This window comes from Anas platyrhynchos, chromosome 3 (assembly GCF_047663525.1).
Source record: "Anas platyrhynchos isolate ZD024472 breed Pekin duck chromosome 3, IASCAAS_PekinDuck_T2T, whole genome shotgun sequence".
NCBI classification, from domain to species: domain Eukaryota; kingdom Metazoa; phylum Chordata; class Aves; order Anseriformes; family Anatidae; genus Anas; species Anas platyrhynchos.
The window spans coordinates 78,355,167-78,379,157 of NC_092589.1; the positions used below are offsets into that span (position 1 = coordinate 78,355,167).

Genomic DNA, 23,991 nt, shown 5'->3' on the forward strand with positions numbered 1-23,991 from the left:
GCTACTGCCTTGTTTCTCTGTGGCATTTCACAGATGTGTGACAGACAAGCTCTCAGAAAGACAGACATCGCTTGTACAGGAATACTGCCTGGAAACTGCCTGCTGCTGCTGAGATCCATGGCTGTCACTAATCCCCACATAAACTCGGCAAGGCTGTTTGCCCCCCCCACACCAGTAATGGGATATCAAAATAGGGAGAAAAGAGAAAGTGTTTTGCTTGCATACGTGACTATTACTGTGTCAGTACCCAGAGCAGCAGGCAGCTCTGCTCTTTTAGCAGAGAGCCAGTAGAAAAAAAAGGCATCAGCACGATTTAAAGCATGGCAATGACAGGCTGGGATAACCTGGTACCTGTGGTGAGCCACACTTGAACCAGTGAAAAGTGAGGGGTACAGCGAAGGAACCTGCTCCTGCTGTATCTTGCTGGGTAGTGCTGAGCAGCAAAGGAAGACCTGGGAGGTGGGACCACACAAACAAATACTTCTTTAGCTCCCTAGAGATTGTATAACTTCAGGTACACCTGGTTTGTACTTCATTTTGCAAATAGGATACACCTGAAAGATGGAGTATTTAAGGAGCCTGTGATCCATTATTCATAAACCCAAACCCACTTGTGCTGGAGTCTGGTAAGTCCAAGCAGCCTGGTGTGTTTCATGCAAATGCCTGTAGACTTAGGCCAGCTTGTGACTACAAGCAAGGTGATTGGTATCTTCATCTCTTCATGGTGCAGCAGCAATGACTGCCTTTCTGTCTTTCACCCATAGCTCTGTTTTGGTGGTTACACCTGGGACTTCTTAGAAAGTCATGTGGCACAGTACCAATTGGTTTTCTTTAAACCTTGTATTTGTTTCATGTTTTACTATTCTTTTGCTATTGCTTCTGTGTGTCTATGTGAGTTATGCAACTGTGGTTTTAATACAACAATGAACTTCAGAGAACGTTACAGACTTCCAAAATGTAAAATAGACAACAAAAAGCACAGAACCATATCTTAGGAACTAATAGAAAGGATGTAAAGCCTGTAGGTTGTATAAACCCTCACCAAACTTGCTCTGGTGCCTCACATGTTTTTGACTGCCCCTGATTTGCAACTAGTGAGAAATATGGAGCCCTGCCCACAGAGGATGAACACAGGGTCATCCAAAGCAGGTGTTGCTGTAATTATGGTGGGCCAAAAAACAGGGAATGCTCAGGAGCTGTTAGATCTCATGTTTCATATGTGATTGTGGTGCAGGGCTAGGAAGAAAAAAAAAAAAAAGCAATAGAAAAGAGGGCTGCATGATTCCTTACCTTCTAGAAAGTTTGGAAACTTCTTGGGGAAGACTCTACTATACATGTATTAACTAATAAATGCTATCATATTTTATAAAAACATTATATTTTGAATTAACCCAACTAAAGACATTATTTTGCCATGTAGCACAGCAGGCATTAGAAAAATTGGTAGGACTGAACCTCTAAGTTTTCATTCTAGCATCCAACGAAGTGGTTAAGCAATATCTGAGCTACTGACTTTTGTGCCCAGGGATGAAGAAGAGATGCATTTAAAAAACATTGGGAGAAATATTTCATGAGTTTAACCCTCCAGAAAGGGGAGGTATATATTGATCAGCTTTGTTTGGTGAAGCTGGTCAGAAGGTCACACAACTACAGGACATGCAGGTTATAGAAAAAAAGGTTTCTTGGGAGCTGTTTGGAAACACGAGTGGAAGACTGACTGAGCATCTCTATTCCCCCCACAGCCAGCTGGGCACTATGGTCTGGAGGAGGAGGTGGTGTGCAGGAGCAGTGAGGACCAAAAGAACTTGGTTTGCAGCAGAATGTCTCTTCAAGCCAGTGGACAAGTTGAGGAGGAATTAAACCAGAAAAAGAGGAGAGAGGGATTCTAAAGATCTGATTTCTTCAGATGCATACATTTCTGCATCAGTAAAGACGAGAGTGATTTTTGGATCTTCTGATTATTTCATCACAGTTGAATCTCTAAGTGACATGGATTCCTCTCTGGAGCTGTCTGCTTCTTGCCATGCACTGAGTATGCTTAGACAATTAAAGTTTGGCAAAAGGAACTTCTCCTTCAATATTCCTAATTTTTCCCTCAGAGTAACAAGCCTACAGTTTTCCTAAGTGAAACTGTCAGTCTGAATCTTGTCCCCAATGTGTTTCTTAATTACACCATAGCTGTTAAGCTGTAGTGATGTTCCTTGCGGAATGGTCTGAAATTAAAGCTAAGAATAAACTCAGATAGCTTGCTGAAGCAAAGCCTAAGTATTACTTTTTAAGGCAAAAAAAAAAAACAAAAACAACACAACCCCATTTTTTCCTGAGGCTCTAATTGCTTATGAAGACTGCAATGTAATGATGATGAGACAAAAACAATTTAACTTCTGACCCTGTAAATGCATATTATGATTGGCAATAATTATTTTTGGATGCCATGTGGCTTGAGGATGCTCTGGTGCAGTGCACTGATGTCCACTTTGTTCACACAGGTACCTGAAGTGCTGTTACATCTTGTTTCCAGAAGCCAGAACTTGCTGCAAGGGGAGAGTTCAGCTCAAGCCCAGGGTCAATTCTGCAGCCACTGGTAATGCTGAGAAAAGGCTGGTGGGAGATTAGGCAGAAATGCACATTCAATAAAGTCAAAAGGATTTTGTCTCCCTAAAGGTTTGGAAGCAATGAGTTTGTAGATAACTTGATGCCTGTTTGCCCTATGGACATCACTCTTTAACTTCCACTGAGGCAGAGCATGCTGTTATCCTGTAGACACCCAGTGAAGCAGACAAGAAGGATTTTTTCAGTTTTTCTGGCCAGATCTGTAGTATTATTTTTTTTTTTTAGGACAGATCTTCTATGAAAATCATATCAAGTTCAAGGTTATATTTAATGGTGGCTTTACAGTTTGCCAGCTACTAATGGTATTTCTTTGGATGCCTCCAAAACTATCTTAAACCATTATTTTCAGCCATTCCTTTAATTGTCTGTCTAAAAGATCATGGCTTTGAAGACAAAATCCCACAGCTTTACGTCTTCTTGATCTTTCTTTAACTCTACTTGACATTTGGATTTTTCTGTCTCAACCTTATGCAACTGAATTACCTGCAATTTCTTTTAAAATCAATACCTTTGATAACTTTCTATATGGCTTAGAACTCAGAAATAAATTGATTACATAGCATTTTAAAGCCAAATTAAAGCTAAAGATTAAAATAAAAGTTAGAATAATTAATAACAGAATAATTCCTAAAATGTATTTCCTTGCCTAGCCTTGCTTTCTTCTCCTGTTTCTCCCTCTCCAGACAAGACATACCAAACTAGTTTTTTCAACAAAATGATATTTAAAAACTTATTACCATCAACAATGTATGTACAGCAGAGTTTCCTGAAGAGCAAGATATTAGACCAGTAAATGAGTCTCAGAGATTTTTCAGAACGTCAATTTCAAAGTTGATTTGCAAATTGCATTTTGGTTTAGAAACGCTGAACAGACTTCCTCGAAATCCACATTTATCATTACCAAAACATTCTTAGTTAAACATCTTTTGAAAAGATATTTCTTGCCCTAAAACTCTGATACTCTGTGTTACCATCTGGAACAGATTTCATGTTCACTTCTCTGTCTGAATATCCTCCTCACAAAAAGATAAAGGATCTGGAAAGAACACTTTTTTTTTTGTGAATTTAGAGCATTTTTTTTCCTGTTGTGATTACATGCAAACAAAGCTATCAGAAATGAAAAGACAGACAGCTTACTACTGGTCACTGACATCACATGGCACCACATCTTACTGGGACACCAGCACAAACCAGTTGCTGCCTTATGACCTGTTTCTAACAGGAGCAGTGGGGTCATGCCAGGTGGGTCCATGTTTCATGCAGTTGAGGGATACACTGAGGCTGTGAGAATGCTCCTCTCTGAGGGTGCTTGGCATGGGGAGATCAGGCAAGGATGCTTTGAGGGCCTCTCCACAGGTCTGTGCACAGAGTGAGCATCACAAACTTGTCTTCTCATTGATGCCCAGAGTCATGACTGGGCAGCAGGTGAAAACCTCACGGGACCCATTTCTTTTTTAGGGGAGAGATGTTGACACAGTAAAGGAGCTTTTACATAGTGGAGCATCCTACTAGGTGGCACCTGGGGAGCCTTTTCTGAGATGCAGATGGCAGCAGGATGTAGATGATTGATTTATGGCAGACTTGGACTGACACGATAAAATACTGTGGCTGCTGCTTCTTAGTGGGGAGAGAGAAAACGATATAGTGAGGTTAATTTGTATTGTCACACAGATATGTAACAGGAACCCCCAAATATGAAGACAGGAAAGGGGATTTTGTGGCACTGCATGATGAGCTGAGCTTGCCCTGACTCTGTCCCTGCAATGTGTGGCTGAAGAAATAGATGCAGCAGGATATAGTCCTTTGCCTTCAAATTTGGGACCCTGAAATTGCTTACTAGATGGATTTCAGGTGCCTCCCTGCAACCAGAAAGAAGACTGGGCTCTGTGGGCTAGCAGTTTTATGGAGGAGAGGGCAATGAAAGAGGCTGGTGTTGTTGGCAGCCATCTCACATGGCCAGTGTTGTATTTGTGCTCTACACTGTGTGTCCTGCACGTTTCCTAGGTCCAGGCAGAGTGTTTTTCCCTGTTTATTTGTTATTTTATTTGTCTCTGGACACCATAAGTTATTGACTGGCAAGTCTGGCACAGGTAAGCAGAAATTGTTTCCTTTCCTTGTCATGGCTGTGTATAGAGGCAAGGAAAATGAGGGACTCCTTGCAGGTCAGGGTAGAGTAAACACCATGTGATACATTAAGGTGACACCTTAGCTTCAACTGTTTTAATTGATTTTTAATCAGCTTTTACCGCACAACAGCAATTTATTATAGGTTTTATGTGATTATAGGATTACTGTGATTTTACTTGTTCGCTTAGCATAGTTTTTATGGGCTTATGGTAACTTCAGGTTTTATGTGCTACTGACATTTTGCAACTTTGCTAAAAGCTTATCTGTACAACTTCCCATTCTCCCTGCCCTGGCAGAAAGGATTGTTGCTACCGTCTGGCTCATTTATTAACCAACCTGTTTAAATCAGAGAAAAAATGATATTACATATTTTCTTTTATAAGCACAGAAGTGATGTGTGCTGTAAGCACTGCACAAATGCATGCAGCTGTATCCACATGTGCCTGTGTAAAACTCCTTATACTGTGGAAGGAGATGGCATGGATGGAAGCTGTAAGTCCCTGTGACAAAGTGTGACCAACTGTCCTTGTTCTTGGCAAGGTGAGGGGCTTGTACCATGGTGGAGGGATCCCCTGTACCCAGGGTTGTTCAGTCTTCAGTATATTTTCCTCCTCTTTACTGAACATGTGTTTCTCCAGCCAAAGGGGGAAGGAGAAGATGATCCCACTTGCTCAGGGATGATTTCTGAGGTTTTGGTGACTGGGCACTCTGTCAGGGACCTGACAAGACATTACTAGTGTGGTGCTGGTAAGAGGGAACTGCCCAGGAGCCTCACTAACAGACTGCTGATGCTGCTGGGCACAGAGATCAGCAATCCTTACTCCAGCAGCAGAGGAAAACTGAAGGAAGAGTGGGGCCACCTGAAAGATACGGACACTTCTGGAGATCCTGCTGTAATTGCAGGACCAGCAGTATTCTCATAACAGTGCCTTGAATCCCGGTGTGATCCTACAGTGCGATAACTGCTGGCTACATGGTGAGTGTCTCCTGTTCTGGCTGGAGCTGGCCAGGGACAGGATCTATCAGGGAGGGTGGCAGGGACACAGGACAGCAGGTAGCATGGGGATGTAGCATGTCACAGAGGACTGCAGGTACAGTCTTTAAGGACTTTACAGATGGGAACCTAACCACCCCAATGACATTCTCCACACTGCCTTCTCCCTCTGCCCCCTAGAGCAGGTTCACAGGTTTTGGGGGGAGATCAGTGGCCCATCTGTGTGCCACAGCACAGGGAAAAATGGCAATTTCACTTGAAGATGAGCTTTATAAAGGGACAAATCTAATCCACATAAACCGCAAAGCCCTCTGCTGCCTGAGGAGGGTGTTGGTAGGAGCATGGCTCACCGTGTCTGGGGACCCTTTGGAGAGATCTTGCCATTCAGGACCTTATCTATTCCAGGCTTCCCTTGTGTTAGCCTAGATACAGGCAAAAGATGCCTCAGGCTGTTGTGAGCAGTGAGGTTATCCCGGCTTTGCTGCTTGCTTTGCCTCGGCAGCTGCCTGTGAGAAGCCAGCAGGCTGCTGCTGAGCTGGAGATCAAACAGTGATGGGCACGGCAGGGGACAGCAGCAGCCAGCCTGGCTCAGCAGGCCTTCCCTCGGGCCCCTCGTCCCAGCTCCATCTCATCCTTTCCCTCCCTGTCCTGCGATGCTTGCCCTACTCCACCTGCCAGGGCAGGGGCTGTGTTTCTCTGCTCTTTGCTGGGTGGAAGGCTCCTAGCAAGTGGTCTGAAGACCCCACAAATACCCCTTAAACAAATATATCAGCTTTGCTGGCTGGCACCGCATTTTTTGCCTTCTGTTTCTCCCTTCAGAACTGTCAGGCAACAAAATGTGAGCTAGTATTGTAAGCCAGCATTAATATGAACACCATTATGTGTTTCAGTCAGTCAGCGTACTAAGGTTGGCTTTCAGGCTGATTTTTGTGGCAGAGACGAGAAAGTTACACAATAGACACTGGAGAATCGCTTTAAAAAAAAAAATCCACAATCCTCCATTGAAATACCACGGAGCAAGGACCAGCCCCAGCCCCGGCCTGGCCGAGGCGCAGTCACATGAGTACACAAAACAATGAGCACACAGTGCAGAAAGCTGAGGCCATTGAACTTTATGTCACTTCCCAACTGCAGCATTACTCATAATTTATGGCTATACTCGCCTTTCAACCTTTAAAACCTTTTCCCAAGTATTTGCAGCATTCTCACATAAATATTGCTACAATAAGTAACACCAACGTTTAGTAGCTGTTTTTCAAGAATAACCGTGTGACACTATTATGGCATTCCATTAAACCAGCTGCAGTGTGTGGAAGGTCTAAATCAAATCATGCCCGCTAACGGCAACACTTACACATATACAAGAGAACAATGGATGGGAAAAGTTTATTCTGCGTTTCAAGACATAAATGACAGTTTTGTCTCCGTTCACGGTTATGCAAGATGTCCCTCTTTGGTGAAATGACCCAGAGTGGACACAGACTGGAGACTACATTCACAAGCTATTCATTACCTTCTCAAGAAAAATTGCAATTACAAAATCCCTGGTTTTATTTATCTATCTGCTCATTTATTTTCAGGAAGAAAACCTCATTTCAAAGGAACAGGGAATTCTCTCTTTTTGTTGAAGCTCTCAAGTGTTGTGAAATGATTAGTAAAATAATTCCTTGCCAGAAATGTTCACTGTCCAAAATGCATTACGACAACTAAATGTAAATGACAGATAGTTAACTTGCGTATAGATACGTGCTTAATTGCCCTCATCCCTCCTGTCTGAAGAATGCACTTAAGCATATGCTCATTTAAACACATATGCTTCATTTCTGTTTAGGTCAACAAGATTTGAGCATGTGCTTAAACATAAGCAAATGCTTAAGTGCTCTTCTTGAGTAGTGGTGCTTTTCTGAGGCAAAGCTAGAGAAATAATCTCTTGGAAAAAGCTGTCCTCTGTCCATCCTCTCACTCCAGCTGCACTGACAGGGTGCTCCTCCTCCTTCCCCCAAACCAGCTTACTCCTCAGGGAGCCCCTGGGGCTGATGACTGACAACCTGATGAACAGACGGGTAGGGAAAGGGGAAAAATCAACAGTTCATCAGAGAAATGACCTGCACCACACAAGCACCCCTGCTGCTGGCCTGCGTGTCCCCCTAGAGAGCCCTGAGCAAAGCATGGTGCTGTGGCCTGCACTGCAGCCACCAAACCACATGGCATGGCCAGCACCTTCCCACCAAACCTCAGAGCCAAGCAGGCCTCTGTTTTGGTCCTTATTGCAAGCCTGCCCATCTGACAGTCTGCTGGTGCAGGTGTCCTCCTAGCCGTGCAATAAAAACCATGTACAAACTCTTGCTTGTGAGAGCCTGCGTTCTTTGGTGATGTTTTCAGGTGCACTCGGGATCTGTATCTGTTGTGCGCTATCAGTTTAATTAAGATAAGGATATGGAGTTTATGTTATATTCCCATAAATGATAGGGCAGAGATATGAATGATTTATATGGTATTAATTGTACTTGCAAAGCGCAGGTCTGTCAATCTGCATAAATACAAATGCCACGTGAATCCATGTAAGAGAATAAAAACATGAGATCTTTTTTTCCTTAACAAGTTTCCCAAATTCCCACTATTTGTAACATGACACACGTAGTGCAAAAAGTTTGAAGGGACACAGCATGGACTGCCTGGGGGGAGAATTCACAAATACCTGTCCCAAGCCAACCTTGGCAAGGGATTGTGATTCAGTGCGAGAAGACTCACCCCACTGCCTGCCCTGCAGGTAACGGGCTTGCCTGTGACGGCAGCAGATTATTTGTTCTTTTTTTTTTTTTTTCTTTTTTTTTTTTTTTTTCCCCTGACACCGAACTAAAGAATGCATTGTGGGAAAACTGTCCTGACACATGACACTGTGCAAAGGAGGATCACAGCGTGAGGCAGCATCAAGGGGCTTACTTGGCCTTGATGCACTCTTGCACAGCATGGGGCTCCAGAGATGAGTGTCTCTTCCAACTGAAGCACTGGTGCAATTTGCACAACTCTCATGAGAGCGCATGGTGAAGCTGCTCTCAAAGCCCTCATGTAAACAGGGCTGGGGGAAGAAAAGGGAGAGAGAAAGAGCCTGCACCGTGCTTGGGAAGAGCACAAAAGGAGGCAGTTCAAAAGCGGCTGAGCAGAGGAGGAGGGACGCTGGGGAGGGAAGTAGGGTGGAAAGGGGTAGAAAATTAAATCCAAATACTGGAAGCAAAGGGGGAGGCTCAGAAATATAGCTGAATGGCTAGAGCAGCTGCGGAAGGGGCAGTCAGAGGAAAGGAAGGGTAGGAAGACACCGGATGGCAATGCGTAACTGGAGATTTGACTTTCAAGGCAAAACTGTGATTGAAATGTGCTCTGAAGAATCTGCGCCTCAGATGTGCAGCCCTTAAACTTCTTCAAAACCTCCTAAGTTCAGATAATAAGTTTGCATAAAGAGAGGGAGGGATGGAAAAGAGAAAATAAAGACGGCTGCAAGTGCTCCTTACTAGCCTGTCTCTGAGCAACAGGCCCTCCCGTACTCCCTCTCCCTCGTTGCTCCTGCTTATCATAATATGCCACTTTTGCGCATCAAATTTACATTTCAAAAATGCTGTATCGCTGCTCCAAAATTAATTATTAATCTTTCATCAGTCCCTTCCGCAGATACATTTTTAACTTTGATTTTGCTACCCATTGGGGGGAGGGCTGGGAGAGCAGCTCCTTTAATCTTGTCACCGATCTGTGGGGCTCTCTGCTCGTGCTGCTGCTGCCGGCCCCCCGCGTCCCCAAAGTGCTCCGCAGTTGTGGCAGAGCCGCTCTGCTCGTTCCGGAGAGAAGTTTTTTGAGAGCAGGGATTGTTCATGCCGCAGGATGCGGCTGCAGAGAACGGCATCTTCCCTGGTTTGACCCGGCGTTTGGTTTCACTGCAGCGAATCTGTGCTGGTACACAGAACTCCAGGCTGTAGGTGGGTTATACGCCTGTGAGGAGGAAAAAGACCTGGATGGGATTTACATGGTCTGACCAGAGTGCTGTATGGGCTTATTCATCAATCAGTTGGTCATAGAGATATATAGGGAATGGTTTGAATATCAGCTATTTGCTCTAAAAACAAGCGCTGGAATTGTGGCTATTAATCTATGGGAAGAATTAGTTCTTCCCTTGCTTGTAATGGAAAAGGAAGAGGAGCAAGGAGAGAAAAGTGTCAGATGGAGACTGGAGAGTTGATAGTTGATGGCAGACTCTGTACTCATCCCACCCCTAGTCTGGGGTTGTGCCCTGTGGTATAATCCAGCCATAATAATGGAAGGAGGAAGAAAGGGCTCAAACAAGATGAAATTTTAATAAGAGACTCTTCTAAGGATTACAGAATAAACACATTTCTTTTTACCTCTGCACTTCAATACCTACTACTCACTGGCTTCATGGCCAAAAGCACGTGTCTGGAGGTGTACACACACACATGCATGTGCATGCACTCACCCACCTTCCCCACTGATGTGCAATCTGGACTTCCCTGAAGCTGAAATGCCTTGTGCAGGTTGCTTCCTTGAACTAAGAAGGAAAAACTTGCAGAACTTATTTATGTGCAGATGTATTAAAACAATGTTCTGCCCAAAAGGGCAAAAATTTCTCCTTGGAAGACACATGTGAACACAACATGGCATCTTAGTTAAGGACCCAAAGTCTCCCAGCTACAGGAAACTATATTTCACAGTGCACTGCTTATCTTCCTATTCACATGTACAGTCTAAGGAACACATACTATTTTCAACACCTCCATTGCTGTTATTTGCTGGGTGTATGTGTGGGTGAACATCCCTCAGGATGCTGGACTTAATCAGAGGTGAATTTGGATCAATAGACTATCAGTTACTAGAAAATCAGATAAAGTACAAAGGAAAAGTAAAGCTAAAAATGCAGAGCAAACTATACCGTGCTTGTTTTCCACCCTACCCCAGCACATGGTATCTTCACAAAAGTGTACTTGCCCATGCCATATATTTGTCACTGTGGTCATCCCTCTAACCAGGTTATGCAGCCCTTTCTTCTACCTGTGGTGCCAATAACAAGCAGACCCACTGCGAACAGCACACGCTGTAGTACCTTCAGCTGGGTTGTGCTTCACCATCATTAAGTTACTATTTGCATGGACACAGAAAATGGCACAGCACACCTACACATAAATATTATTTCATGTGGCTTTCACAGCTGAGAAAACTGAGCCATCAAAGTTGCTGGGCAAGTGAGGGAGTCAGCAGCAGCCCTGGATCAAAACTGAAGTCCTGGTCAGTCAGTTTTCTTCCCCATCTTCCAGACAGCAATCTGAATTGAGCTGCACATCTACCCTCTACAATTTATTCTGTGTAACAAGACTGTGATTTTTTTTTTTTTTTTCAAAGCAGTCTTTGCTTTCATTTTGTTGTCACTAATTGTGCATGTATATGTAATTCTGTAGGATCATCAGCATGCTACAGATTACCCACCTTGTGTATTTTGTCTCCACAAACCACTGGAAATGCAGTGCAATGATTCTCCTTGTGCATTCCCAGGGAGGAATTCCTTGGCTGCCTAGGGAGGTTGTGGAGTCTCCTTCTCTGGAGATATTCAAGGCCTGTCTGGACGCCTACCTGGGCAGCCTGCTCTGAGGAACCTGCTTTGGCAGGGGGGTTGGACCCGATGATCTTTTGAGGTCCCTTCCAACCCTACAGTTCTCTGATTCTGTGATTCCCATTTGGGGGATGCAAAGCAAGAGCCAGTAACAGTAAGCATCAGTCTTGTTTCATAAAAATAAACAATGCTTGTGTGGATGTGTCACAGATGTTACACCCTGTTGAGTGCACTGAATTCCTTACAGTCAAATAAAAATAGCTAGATCACGTAGCTTCAGAGTAAGCGTGGTTGCAGCAGGAATGCAGCTCATACTAAAATCCAATATTGGCCTTGGGAACTGTTCCTTTTTGTCCACATAAGAGCTGAATAATGTTCAAGGCCCAAAATGCTATGGATTCTTAATCATGCACTGACTCTCCTCAATCAAAATACAAATCAAAATACAGGCACCACTTTTTCAACTAGTTACCTTCTCTGTCTGACCATTTCATGAGTTTAGCTAAGGAGCTTCATGTGCCATAAGAAGGAGGTAGAAAACCCTTTTTTTTTTTTTTTTCTTTGCCTTTTAGAACTTTATTTGTATTTTTTACACTTTTGCAATGCTACAGAAGGATTTTTTTTTTTTTTTTTTAATCAGAAAAACTTTCTAAGGGGTAGTCTTTACTGACTTTTTTTTCCAACAGGCCTAAGGTAGGAGTTGGACTTGATGATCCTTAAGGGTCCCTTCCAACTCAGGATATTCTATGATTCTATGAAGGTATTCCCTTGATCTTTTTCTGTTTTGTTTTGTTGCTTGGGGCAGATATTTCTAGTAGAGTGGGGCCATAAAAACATTTCCTGATGAAAAGAGGTATGGCTGGGATAGAGCAGAGAAACAAGAGAAGGCATTAACTCTTCAGCATTTGAGTCAAATTATTCTCCTGAGAAACCATGAGCAGCCCAGGAGCACTTATCCCATTTGTTCTAGATACACAACACCTGTATCACTAGCTAGAGGTGTGCTTGCTGCTCCAGGACCAGGAACCCCTTATCCTTTCGACCCACATTCTCCTCCATGCATTGTAGACCCATGCAGGGAGTTTGGGCCAGTGCTATGCTTCCCCATTCACTGCTGTTCTCTGCAAAATTGGTTGCAAAGAGCTCTCTTATTTCCTTGTTCCTGCTCCTCTGCTGTGAGCAAGAAGCAAAGCTACTATTGGTTTTTGTCATCTTTGAGAGCATCTCTGGCCACCCCTGAGCTTTACTCCTTGGTGCAGGAGACAGTGACCCCGTGCTCCCTGACCCCTCTAATGTCTGCCAAGTAGTCCCACAGCTGCTGAGCAATTTTCACTGAGAGATTGGTACTGGGGGAACTACCAAATTTTCGCATGTAGGGGAAAGACACTGCCCTGCTCAGAGCCTCTGCCTCTCTGCAAAGTGCAGGTATTTAAAAGGTGGCATGCTTCCACAGCTTCTTGCTGTTTCATCCTCACCATCTTTCTTTCACACACTGAGCTATACTCTGCAGCACTCCTAATCACAAAATGAAACTATCTCAGAAAGCATGGGCTGAAATGCAGCCATTGAAATTGTAGCAGCTGGATGCAGGAGGGCAGCCAGCTTAGGAAAGGTAGAAGCACAGAGACAAGCTCTTGGAATTTGGAGTGCAGACTTTCAGTGTGCCTCTTTTCTCAGTGGCTCTAAATGTGCTCTCCCAGCCAAGTGTTTCTTCTCCAAGGGACGCTGTGTAGCTTGACTGAGAACTCAGTAAGTTACCTTAGGAGGTTTTGGTGTGGAAGTAATTTCAGTATAGCTGACACACTGCAAGCTCACATCCTAACTGATAAGGTCAGCATCTTCTTTGGCTCACACACTTGCCAAGCACTTTGCAAAGGTGTGCCCATACACTGAGGTTAAAAAGATGTATTAATTAGAGGGCCAACCTTGAAGCCTCTGGACAAAAGAGTGCTGTCAATCACACTTGCCCCCTTTGGTGCAATCAGCCGTGGCAGATGACATCCAACTGGATTTAAAGAGATTCAGAAGTGCAAATAAACTTGCATCTGACTCTCCTTTCAGGCTTGGGATGGTCACTATTGCAGCCCAGTGTCACTGGAAAAGACCTATGCCCCCATCCTATATGGATCTCTTGGATTAGGGGTTTGTTGACTCCATGGAGAAGTAGGAAGAGGGAAAGTTGATTAATTTTGAAATTTTAATATAAGTGAGTTTCAGGTTGCTGGAGAAAAGCAGAAAAGGCATCAAAGATATTTAACTTCTATACATCCCAGCCTGGTGGAAGTTCCTCTTTGCATTCCAATGGGAAAATTAAGTCCTTGTGCCATTGAACCCACCTTTATTCATGAGAGAAGAGCAGTACCTGAAAGATTGCGTGTTTTTTCCCGTGCATGATTTAATAAAAGATACAACCTCTGTCTAAAACTTTGTCTTACCCATGTCCTTAGAGTATCTTGCCTTGGCTTTGTCTTTGGGCCCCATTCACCCCACACTGCAGAAGCTGTTGTGAGCTCAAAGAGCTGTGAAAGCTTTCCCAAGCATTGCTGTGCCTTTATGAACTGCCTCCCTGCAGGATTTTTGTTTTGCTATGATTGACAATTTGTTTGTTGACCATTACCTCTATTTTTTATGAAACCCTTCATATAAATTTAAAATGTTGTCCAAAGAAGAAAAGAATTTCAAAGTAGAAGAAAACTAGCAAAGCATAGGAAAGAAAAACATTCAATACATGACAGTGAAATAAACCAAAATGAGGAAGGGGGGAGGACTGAAAGAGAAGGAGAAAGGGTTAAAAATAGACTCATTGCAAGGGGTATCTAAACATTTTGTTAAGTGCTGCATTTCCCTTTGCTCACACAGGCCTGAGGAAGGTGGTTTTGTAATTCAGGCACAGCTGGACCCCGTGGGTTGGGAAGCAATGTGCTTTGGTGAATGGGAGCTAGGTGGGAAGGTAGGCACTCCTCCAGGCTAAGTGCTTCTCTGCTATCGATTGAGACTAGGACCTGAGGCAACTTCCTTCCACCATTCTTCCTTTCTGAGAGAGAAGGGTGGTAGCAAACCCTGCACAAACTTTTTATCTCTCTGCTTCCACCAGGAATTAATCAGGTATGTTGAGATTCTTTTCTGAGGTCAGGCTGATTCTCCACCAGGAGATAGATGCCTGTCTGCCTCTGGGAGTCCAGAAACCAAAGCTTGAGAAAGCTAAAATTAGGTGAGATAAAGCCTTTCTCCCTTCATGTCAGGAGGAGGCAAGGAGCATGTGATGGTAAATGAGTGTAAGCCTGTTGTAGCAGACAGGGACACTTGTCATACACGTGTTTCTGCAAGGAGGGGAAATTCTGGCAGTGGTGTGTGGTGGCAGATGGGAAGACAGGTGGGCTTGCAGGAGGCTCAGGAATGACCTCCCAGACAGAGGTGATCATGTCCAGTGTTTTTTTATAACAGAAGGATTGCAATAAAGGCACCCACTATAGGGTGCCTGCTTCAGATGCTCTCTAAGAATAGTTTGAACATCCTTGCTAGGCTGTCTAATAGAGTAATGGTGAACTCATAAGGGAAAATAATGTACAGTATCCACCAGCAAAGTCAAAGCTATGTGCTGGTAGCTGCACATGTACAGACATATATGAGACAGCCAACTGGGTGCCATCAAGCATAGCTGTAATAGGACATTGGTCATTCAGGAATGGAGAAGAAACTCCAGCAGCAAAGGCAGAGCAGCTGATCTTAGTGCTGTATTACAGTTGGGAACATCATCAAGGAATAAAAGGAGAGGTGCCTGCTCTGTGCACCAGCACTAGCAAGGGAAGAGCAAAATGTCACCTAACAAGGACATCTCCCTTCTACTGAGCAGTCCAGCATGAGTATGCTGGCAGCTAGGAAATAAACTTTAATTTTAAATGTCTCAGATCAAAAGCAAACCAAATAATGTCCAAGACCAGCTGGAACTTGTCTAGACATAGGACAATATCTCTCTGTGTAGGCCACCAACACCTCCAGATGGTTTTGCTTTCTTCTGAAACATGAAAATTGTTTGTCTCTTTGCTCTTTCAGGTGTGCTTTTGGCTGCCATAAATAATCGTAGTCTGTGCCCATGGCACAATTGCAAAATGATGGGAACACAGCAGGTGTTGAGTTACAGGACATAGATTCTTTACAGGAATACCCCAATTTTTAATTATTTTAGTGTTTGATAGTCTTTTATGTATTTATTCCCTGACTGCCCTTATCCAGAGAGCATTGTTATTACTGTTCTATAAATGAGAAACAGCAATTTTCTTGCCTTCAGATGGGGTAATCTCTAGTGAAGGGAGGTTTAGGCTCATTCCCTTGCATCCCAGGCAAGCAGCCATTCTCTCTCCAGCCCCTCCTTACAAACATTGTAAGCAAACCCATAGATGGTTGCCTGCAGAAGAGCTCTCAGGAGCTATAGAAGAGGCATCACTATTTGCCCCTTAAAGTAGTAATAGAAAGCTAATTAGAATGGCAAGTAAAGTGTACAAAAGGGGAGGAAAAAAAAAAGAAAGGAGTGAAAATGGAGTTTCATTGGACCATACAAACAGACAAAGAAGTAACTCTTGGATAGCAGCAGAGGGGTTTGAAACAGCTTTTGGTGCATTCAATCTATTGCCTCTTCACTCCTGGTGGAAAAGATCGCATATATCATCTTACAGTGTTTATTGTTCTAAATAAAGACCTACACCGATGGAGCTCTCACACTGACTTCATACTCTATTGTATTGGCTTCTTGCTAACACTTATCAGCTGAAACAACATTATAACAGCACACAGTCCGAAGTGGTGTATTTTACGACACCACTAGAAGGCAGGGGGTGGGGAGGGAGCAGGGATTGCGCTTCTTTTCTTACAAACAAACAAACAAACAAAAAACCACAACCAAACAAAAATCCCACAAAACAAAACAAAACAAAAACAAAACAACAACAACAAAAAAACCCACAACCAAATAACAGCAACAACAACAACAACAAAACAGGCCAGCAGCCTCTGAAAATTGGAGCCAGACTTGCTGGTTGACCAGAAGTAGATATTGGCATACAATGGTTTTGGAAATGCTTCAGCCTCAGCAGTTCAGACCATTCCTAGTTACAGCAAGCGGAGTTCTTTTGGGACAGGCAAAGGACAAAAGTCACAGGAAGGATGCAAGATCTACTTCTGTGTATTTTCCTAACAATTTCTTAAGCATATACCCTGTGAGTAAGGGCATGCAATTGCCTGAGCACCAGAGATGATGGCACCCTGCTACACAGTGATGGAGCAGAGTCTTGGTCATAGTTTTAATACCTTTATTAAAGGTAAAACTGCATAGGAAAGCTTGGAGAAATTCTGCTAGTGTCAAGTCTGCTGAACAACTGTGATCCATCCAGTTAATACAAGAAGTGGTCCTCTAGTTTTCTCTGACTCTGTAACCTACCCTGGAGGTCTTTAAAAGACATTTAGATGTTGAACTTAGTGATGTGGTTTAGTGGAGGACTTGTTAGGTCAGAGGTTGGACTCAATAATCTTGAGGTCTCTTCCAACCTAGACAATTCTATGATTCTGTGATAAGGTAGGAGAGTACAAACTGGCCAAGCAGTATGGTTGTTTTCTGCCGGCTTGCAACTTAAGGGTAAAAGCTTTCATGCAAACCCTAACCAAAGACAAAGGGCTGGATCCATGACTTGCAATTTGAGGAGTGCTGCAGGAACCCATGTGTGTCATGCAGAGCCTCTGTTGGTCTACATCACCTGCATGGAACTATGAAGCCTTAGAAAAACACAGTCAGCAAATTGAGATCTCAGATCTTGGGAGGGCAACAAACTGAGTGCAAAAGTGTACGGAGAAGCACAGAAAAAGCAGTTAATGGTTTATTTGCACATTTCTTCCATGTGGCATAGGAGCCATAACAATTGCATAGCCTGTAAACAAACTCAAAGCATAAACATGCCTTAAGATGGAGTCTAGCTGAGCTTTATTAATGCTAATCAGTAAAAAAAAGCAACTGGTCAAAAGCTACAGAAACATATATCCAGTGAACCAGTTAGCTTGTGCTCAGTTTAAATCATATAGTTAGTCTTTCCTATGAAAAAGTGCTTTCTTGGATCAGGGTTGAGATGTTATTTGAAGCAACAGTGAGATACACTATATGATCAACAGAAGGCCAGGGATCTACAGAATAAAATGGATTTCCCCCCAGATTGCCCAAGGATTGGGATGCCCATAACTAAGACCATTCCCCATCACCCCTCCTTTCAGAATTAAATGCTCAGTTTGCCCATATTAGAATAAACAGTGTGGTCAGCTGAGAAAGGAAGCTTTACAATAGCATCTCTACACATCACACGTTACAGGCTGCAGGGAAAATAAAGAGAAAATTTAGGGAACTGTGCATTTGGTTCAGTTTGGTGTTAAAAGAGGTGTGTTACTGATCCTTCCTAGAGCCTTTTCTCTTCTAAATGTTTTCCACTTATACATAATATTTCCCAATTATATATAATTTTCCCATTAAGTATCACAAGTGTTTTATTATGGGCTCTGAAAACTGACCCTAAAGGAATTACTTGGCATTTTTTTCTTAAATGAAATAAAATGAATTTTCTTTCCTGAAATGAAACATAGGTTTCAGATGGATTCTACTCTTCCATACGCAAATCTAAGCTGATTTAATTGTTCTTGAATAATATAATAAAAATTCCTTTCCTGGTTTAGAAGTAATCAAAGTTAATAAACAAAATAAGAATGCAGAACTGGAACAAGTCTCTGGGTCACTGATCTGAGTCCTTTGCCACCAACTTTGATGTTGTGTTTTCCTTTTCATTAACTCATCAAGCTCTGACAACAGCAATGTCTTAGACAGGCTTGATGCCTTTCACCCCCATATGCAAGTCACTTCCTCAAGTTGATTCTGAGACAATGACAGGATAAAATCCAAGTAACCTGAGTCTTGCTATGTTACAATACTGAAAAAAATAATATGTCCAAAATAATGTTGAAACTGAGAAGGTGGATCATGCTTGTAGGCTATATAGGGAAAGAAAATTGTATTTTCTTTTTCCATTTCACTGGAATTCTCATGAGAGAGCAGTGACCAAGATAAAAGCTCAGCAAAGACAAATAAAGCAAGAACTCCACCTCTTCCTCAAAAGATGTGAAAATAATGTCAACTGGAGAGGGCTTTGTTTCACTGTTGCTTTCTCTACAACACAGAGAATGTTAATGAATTACACTGCTAACTGGGACATAATCTTGTCTGTAAGGGATCAGGGGAAATTTAGATGTGGAACTATCTCAGATAATGAGAGGCAACTGGGAGTTTTTGGAAAAACTGAGAAAATGGCATGTGGAAATAATAATTATAGATTTAAAAATATTTACTGAGAAACGCTTTGGAAGAAACCTCTTTGGTTTTAACTGTGAACCTCGGTAGAAAGGGAATTAGGATACCTGGTGTTAAAATCTCCTCAAATCCCTCAAAGCTTTAGTGAAGATCTAATGTTTTGGCTGGTGCACTGAAGTTTGCTTAGCTGATACAAATCTTATTTCCAGGAAAATTTGTACATTATGCTCCCAGATGTCAACCAGATGATACAAGGATATTTTGTCTTGGAAGCTTCTTTTCTCCTTTTGTTTTGCTTTGTTTTGTTTTGCTTAAGAAGAAAAGAAATGCTTGTGTGCTGTTTACAAAGATTTCAGCATGATGTCTACTATTTTAGCCACTAACACAAACAACCTTGACAATCAGAATGTAATTTTTTCATCCTTCTTCATCCAGACAAGTAAGCAGTCATCAATTACAATCCCACACATGAAATACAAATTTAGCACTGCGGAAATGAAAACTAAAGCAATTTGTACCTTTACTATTCCAAAGGGATTCATTCTTGCTCTGTTTACTATGAAATATTTCCTCTCTTGAAGTCAAAGTTATATCAATGTCACCGACCTTAAGCTGAATCATAGTAAAGAGATGATAACCTGGCATTTCTGGCATCATCTCCTCATTACTGAGCTCACTAGTTAGCATATGTTTTAAAACAGTGTTCAAGCTTTTGTTTTCTCTACCGTTTTGGTTGCATTAGAGATTGATTCATTTAAGTAGATAACATCAAATTTAACAGTAAAAAAAGCATTTTAGAAAACCTCTTTTTAAACTGATAAATAATATCAGAAAAATAATTTAAAATGTTTCTTTACCTACCAAATAATCTTTCTTAATAGTAGCTGAATCATGACACTAGCAGGAAAAACAAAACAAAACAAAACAAAAATCAACTAAAGGAGACAAATGTGTATAGGAGTATGTTTCTGTGTACCTTGTGATGAATGGTTTGAAAAACAGAAAGACAGCTCTGATCAGAAAATCCTATTTCACTTCCAGTTGTTATCCTTCTCTTCTGACGGAAACAAGCAGAGTATTAATATATGTGTTTTTCTACTGCACTGGTCTGTCATTTTCTTCAGTTTTATAGCTAGTGGTGCCCAGTAACACAACACTCCATACAAACATATGCATGCCCACGTGTGTCTGCACACGCACAGTGATCACATCACGCTGCATATTGGCAGGGTAAGTAGAGAAGGCTGTCTCTGTGTCAGGTCAGCCTTTGCAGGAAACCACACCATGTAAAATGTAATTAGAACATTACAAATGGTGCACCCCAGTCTGAAAGACAGCCACGCAGACTCCGTATTTTCACTGCCAGAGCATACATTTGAGTGTAGGAACTCAGCTCCTACACAGGACAGGGTAGGTAGCTGGCACCAATTCTACTGATCGGTGGTGTTCCTTATGTCCATTCTTCTCTCCTGCCTTCCCAATTTACTGCCTCTTGTCTTCCACTCATGCTACTTGTAACCTGGGTGTCCTTTGGGCTGCTCCTGCCCTGGCCACAATCAGTGGGGCCCTTCCCACCTTAGTTTAGGGAGTAACAGGCATGACTACTTTGGGAATGTGTCCACACTACAAGCTTCTGTCCATTGAGGTGAAAAAGGTGTTTTGTTACAACTACTAAGCCTCTCAGTAAGGTCTGGAGAGGTTCCAATTGCTTACCCTGCTCTGTGGCCTAGGGAAGAAGCCTACAGAAAGAGTGCCTCACAGAGCATCATAAATTAGGTGGAATCCTCTGGGCCTTATGTAACGATATAAAAACCTCCATGTACCACTACACCAATCCACAATAATTATCTTCCCAGTGCAGGGCTCTGCTACAGAACCACAGCGACACTGTTTTTGTGTGGTGGGCTGGCATGGAGCTATCACCCTCCTTTTCCTTGAACAGGAAGCCAGAATTTGAATCAAGACCCTGGTGGGCTTTTCTGTACACAATTTCACATTGCTGAGTTTAGCTGGGAAATTCAGAACCACTGCATTAGTGCAAAGGATATTTAGCTGAACCTGATGTCTGTATTTTTGAGCATATGGTTTATTGAATTGTAGTACTTTTCAAGATAATTTTGACTGCCCTATTCTGAAGGATTTGTATTCTCAAGTAGAACATGCACAAGAATAAAGATTTTGATTGCAGCTTTAATATCAAAGTAATATGTTTCAATTGACTAAGCAGGCCACTAACAATTTAGATAAAGGGATGCAATATAACAATTAATGAGCTATACACAAATTCCTCATTGCTCATTAACCCTTCAGTGGCTGCATATCTGCATGTATCCCATTTTGCCTGCACTCTAAAAGATGGCAGAGTTCTCAAAACATGCCGCTCAGAGCTTGTTTTATAAAATGGTAAGTGATATGTATACATGTTACAAAATAGCATGTACAAAGCACTGGTAGTGGTCCTAACTGAGGTAATGGAATTTTCTGAAATTTCTAAAGGGTGAAATTTTAGTTAATATCCATTATAAAATCAGCTATCTCAAGCAGAGCTGGGTTTGCAAGATCAGTCAGCCTGGGGCAAAACTCCACTTGAAAGAGCAGCGGGATAGGAAAGCTGTCAGGGAATGGGTTACTCGCTCCCTTATTCTCAACTTCAGCCCCAGCAAAAACATAAACATCCCAAGGCCTACTCTGCTTGTGTGAGCAATATTTTTCTAGAACAGCACAGTAAACATGTTATTGTCACATGCGTTGCAGTATCTGGAGATGTCCAGATCTGGTGGTCATGTGCTTTCACGAAGAATCATCGCTTTTCTCATTTAGTCCTTAGCCCCTGTGGGTTGTGGTAAAAAGCCCCTCAAAAGACCTGAAAGTGTTTTTGGCCCAAAATCCAAATTCTTTATTTTATTCCTGTTTCCTGACTCTGTCAAGCCTTCTTCTTGAAGTCCACAGGGGTAGGAGTGTCAAAATGGATTGCCATAGCCATTTCTCTCTTTGGATTTTCTCATTCGTCCCTATTCTTTTATCTCTATTTGCATATTTGCTTGATTATTTGACTGAGCTTTCTGGGCTGGAAATGGCAGATATATAGAGATGTATATTAGCTGGGGTAAATGAGAGTATTTCCGCTGATGACAGGGGAAACATAAGTAAGTAACTTGGGTAGACCTGTGCGGTGTCAAGAGTTGGACTTGATGATCCTTAAGGGTCCCTTCCAACTCAGGATATTCTATGATTCTATGATTCTAAGTAGAAACGAAGTAAGGAGAAAATACATATCTCATCTGAGGGCTGTCTGCCCATGTAGCATCAGGGTGCCTGAGTAGCACTATGGATCTACGGAGAGTGAGGCTGTGCTCTGCAAGGCTGCTCAGCATACTGGGGAGGCAGAAACCTGACGTGGCTGCCCCACTTTGTGGCCATGCCCAAAAAGGTACATACGAGCTTGGGTTTGTCCTCAGTCTACTTAACATTGGCACCAAGCCGAACCCACCTGGTACATGCTCCAGTCAATAACTCTGAACTTTTCATCACTGAATTTGTCGTACAGGTGACCTGCACAGAAATGACATAGAATTATCCACTCTGTTTTACAGACGGGAAAGAGATAGATGGGGCACACTAGAATGGATTTCCCAAGGACACACTGTGAGTCTTTGACCAAGCCAGAACTCAAAGGAGGGGCTCCTGGTCCAGCATCCTATCCTCCTGGCAACCAAAGGCACTGAAAGGCTATAAAAGTCTGCCAGACAGCTGAGTGAATCATGCCCATAATTCATTCAATGAGCTTTGTTTTCATTCATAAACTCATCAGAGATCAGAGCCCCTGAAGTGAATTATTGTCCTGTGTTCATTGAAAAGCTGTTTGTTAATCTACAACAGACCTTTACCTTTATGGTTATACAGGGGGTGAATTTAATATACTTTCATTTATATTTTTATCGTTAGCTCAGATATTACTGATGTCAGCTCCAAGATGTATTCCCAGCTCTAAGACCTGTATACACCAGTATCACACCAGCATAGTACACGGATTACCTTTTCCACAGTGCTTGTCCAATTATATGGGTTTGGGATCGTCTACTGTCCCCAGTTCTAAAACACCTGCAGTGTATTGACTAGATCAATATTATTCAAACTTCACATACTGATACGAAAATGCTTCCTTCAGCTCCTCAGCCACGCTGAAATAAGTTGGGTGTGCAGCAGTCTGCAGGACTGGGGTAGTTTCCCTTGTAAGGTTTTATAATTTTCCCCTAGATGAAGAAGAAAGGAACCAGTGTACTTCACCCTGAGAAGCATTTCACTTGATGACTCACTATGGTAAAGGTACAAAATCTATCCTTAAAAATTAGTACTGTCTCATATTCACTTGGAGGACTCTTGTCTGAAAGAAGCAGTTGATTCACATTTCAGTTTTCCCATAGGCAACACTGTAATAGTGACATTCCTCTCTAACCCTCCCGTAAAACGCTTGAGATCTTTGATTAGAAGCATTTCCTGTTGCTTTTGAAAGAAATTAATAGTAAGACTGCATTGTCACTGGAGATAGTGACTATGCAGATATCTGTGGCTTTCTGATATATGTGTTATTTTAGTGCTATTTTAGTTATTTTATACAACATTTGTATGTACAGCATATATTTCACTATTTCTGAGGATCACCAGTAGCTTAGTTATAAATTTTGATTTCAAAAAATGTTTGTATACAACTAAAAATTTTCAAGGTGGACACACTCACAAGCAAAGAGTAGAGGAGACAGACAAAAAATAACCCATCATTTTAGACTTGGGGATCTTTACTACTTTGGAAAAAGGATTTCAGAAAAAAAAAAAAAATCCGACTCTGCATTTTTTTCCCTTGGTGCATCAAAGTTAAAAATCAAATCAATACCATCTTAGTATTAGACGGTGGTGACAGCATGCGGACATCAGTGCTGTAATTAAAAAGCCATTCAGCTCAGTTGGTAAAATGTAATTTTAGCTGTAGTCACTGGCTGTTTCCAAGCAATCTATTTACCCCAAAATGTCCTCAGGCATGGACTGGAGAGTGTGAAATGATCGAGTTTTAGTTATCCTCATACATAACAAATTTCAATTATAATTCCTACTGTAAAAAATGTTATAATAATATTACGCTGAAGTCCCTGTGCTAACTGGCACCAGGGATATAACAGAAAGAAACTTTCTCTGCTTTGCAGCTCCCATTTGTCTCCTTTTACATGGGACTTCTTCCCTGGGCTGGCATGGGGACAGGTTGCAGCTGGTCGCATCTGGTGCTGCCCAGAGCATGGCCAGGGACTGTCCTGGAAG

The 23,991-nt window shown here is 42.3% G+C and overlaps 1 long non-coding RNA gene across 1 annotated transcript; it reads left to right on the forward strand.

Annotated features, from left to right (window-relative positions):
• The first annotated feature begins 520 nt into the window (after positions 1–520).
• LOC106017664 (uncharacterized) lies at positions 521–3,770 on the forward strand. Its single transcript, XR_001191251.4, has 3 exons — positions 521–626; positions 1,743–2,032; positions 2,490–3,770. It is a non-coding gene; the product is annotated as an uncharacterized lncRNA (long non-coding RNA).
• The last annotated feature ends 20,221 nt before the right edge of the window (positions 3,771–23,991 follow it).